At 43.2% G+C, this 2,500-nt stretch overlaps 1 protein-coding gene across 3 annotated transcripts in view; it reads left to right on the top strand.

Moving 5' to 3' along the window:
- Positions 1-2,318, top strand: part of thrb (thyroid hormone receptor beta) — a 110,569-nt gene extending 108,251 nt beyond the window's left edge. For all 3 annotated transcript variants that reach the window (XM_080859562.1, XM_080859563.1, XM_080859564.1), the window contains one exon: positions 1-2,318. This exon is cut by the window's left edge and continues 858 nt beyond it. The gene's annotated coding sequence lies outside the window, so the exon portion shown is untranslated.
- The last annotated feature ends 182 nt before the right edge of the window (positions 2,319-2,500 follow it).

Here is a 2,500-nt window from a genome sequence, read left to right as displayed (position 1 = left end):
GCCCAGCAGGGGAGAGGGCGCCATCTAGTGGTCATATCTCTCCTCTGCGTCTATGAACTGACCAGTCCGCTAAGGCAGCAATTACCTCTTACCTTCACTGCACTCAGCACCCAAATCTCCAATCTCAGTCAGGGCATTGGTCTGGATGATGTACTAGCGCACATATGACAATGGCATACTTCTCATGAAATGACGCTGCATAAGTCTGTGATAAAACACACACACACACACTCACAAACGTTTTAAATCTTTCATTCCCCTGAAATATGGGGATGGGATCAATCAGTTTATCTTTTGTTATCTTATCTTAAAGCACAGACACACACACACCAGCACACACATACGGCAAGACAATCAGAGCCACTCGTGCTGTAACCTCATGGAGCTCCGCCCGGGTGACTGGACATCTCTGACTTCCTCCAGTGTTGCCAGCTCTAGTAGGTGCCAAAAAGAGAGAGGAGAAGAAAAGCGAGTGAAAACTCCTCCTCCGCCTCCTCCTCCTCGCCCTAAAGAAGCATGCTCTGTCCAACCCTGCTTGCATTCACCTTAAGCATCTTCTCTCATGCAGACAGGAAAACTAACAACTCACTGAGGTCGCTCTGTTTGTCCCTCTCTGGCTCCGTAACCCTCCATACATCTCCATGAACCAAGACAGCTGGCAGGCCTCAATAGGAACTCTTAAAAATTCCATGTGTCATACCTACATATATATATATACAAACATATATATATATTATTTCTTAATGTGTAAAAGCTGTTGTTTGAAAGACCAAGAAAATGCTTCTGCTTGGACTTTGTTGGTGCTATGAGTTTAAACTATTCATACCTCTGCCCAGTCACCTCAGAATAATCCCTCTGGCGACCGGGTCTGGCACAGTTCTACCGAGTATCGGGCCTGTTTTGCTCCAGACCCGGTCTCTATCGGGGATCTGTTTTTTTTTTTTTTTGGACAATCCCTACCTCGGGATTCTGGTGACCAACACACACACACACACACACACACACACACATACACACATACAAGGGTTGAGGCCATTTGGAAGTGAAGATGGAGAGAATCACCCTACTGCTTGGACACACCTGGCCCTTCTTCCTTCCGTTTCCACCTGATGTTTGTTTGTTTGTTCATTCGTTTCGTCTGTTTTTAGACAAAAAAAAATCTCCAGCTGCAGATCATGTTAACGTTTGTTTTTTAAAAAAAAAAGAAAAAAAATACAGGTAAAAGGTGAAATCTGCTCTACACCAGGAAGAACACTTTTGCTCAAGCTTCACAGTGCTCCACCATGAACAGCTTCTGTGTATGTGTGTTTGTTCCTCCCCTGTAACGTGATGCCTTTCGTAAGCAATAGACTTGCTCCAGTGTTTTGTCATATCTAGGACTTCACACACAAACTGCACAGACTCAAGAAATGCACAGACAATCAGAAATTATGTTGAGAAAGCAAGAGAGCGACCGAGCAAGCAAGGGAGAAAGAGGGAGAGCACAATTTTGATACCTGATTGAATGGATGTGGGTATGAGCGGTCTATTTTCACAGGAGAATGTAATAGTCATGGGATGTGAATGGCTGATCTTAAACCTAACTCAGTTTGAAGTGAAAAGACAAAACTAAATAAAAAAAAATGATATTTTACAGTATAAAGGATAAAGGTTGTATATTTTAAGATTGCAGATATTTTTTACAGAAGTTATATGCATACTATGAGACATTTTACCGTTTTTGCATACATAGTTCTTTTTCTCAAATTTCTACCAAGGCAGCATCCTGTTGCGAATATGCCCATAACCAGGTCCACAACAAGAATAAAGCCCATTACCAGGTCCACACGCACCCAAAGTAGAAAATACACGTACATTGAGTAATATGACTAAATGGAACTCCTTTTCCATTTAACGGCGGGTTCAAAACGATAAGTGTGCTGCTCCAGACTATTGACCCTTAAGAATCGATGTCACTTTAAGCAATCAGATAACACCTGTCTCACCCGTCAGATAAACAGACAGATAAATCAATAACACCTGTCTCACCCGTCTTACCTTTTGAGGGGATAGTTGTGACCTTACAAGGCAAGAGCGCTTACAATCCAGGAAAAAAGATGAATGAACAGCAGCAAGTGTGTGTGATAAGTGTGTATCAAAAGGCTTAAGGGGGGGTAATAAAGAGCAGCCAGTGTGTCTGATAAGTGTGTATAAAAGGCTTAAGTGTTGTGATTTTGATTGTCTATTTTGTCTTTTTGTACCAAATGTAATGTATTGCACATTGGTGGCTGTGAGACACTTTTTGCCCACGGATACGGAAGTGTGTGTCCTAGCATGTGTATCCCAGTGTGTCGGGGGGGAGGGGGGATCTGACATGGACGCTGTGTAAAGTGGAGGTCTGGGTCGGGGGGGTCTGACATGGAAATCTGGAGATGGGAAGTTGCACTGACGTATGGAACGGATTGTGGTGTAGAAAGACAGTGCTCAAAGGTGGTATTTGCACTTAAATGTGATCAGGCTC

The sequence above is a fragment of the Sprattus sprattus genome (assembly GCF_963457725.1).
Source record: "Sprattus sprattus genome assembly, chromosome: 20".
NCBI lineage: Eukaryota > Metazoa > Chordata > Actinopteri > Clupeiformes > Clupeidae > Sprattus > Sprattus sprattus.
This window is presented reverse-complemented; position numbering and strand designations above follow the sequence as displayed.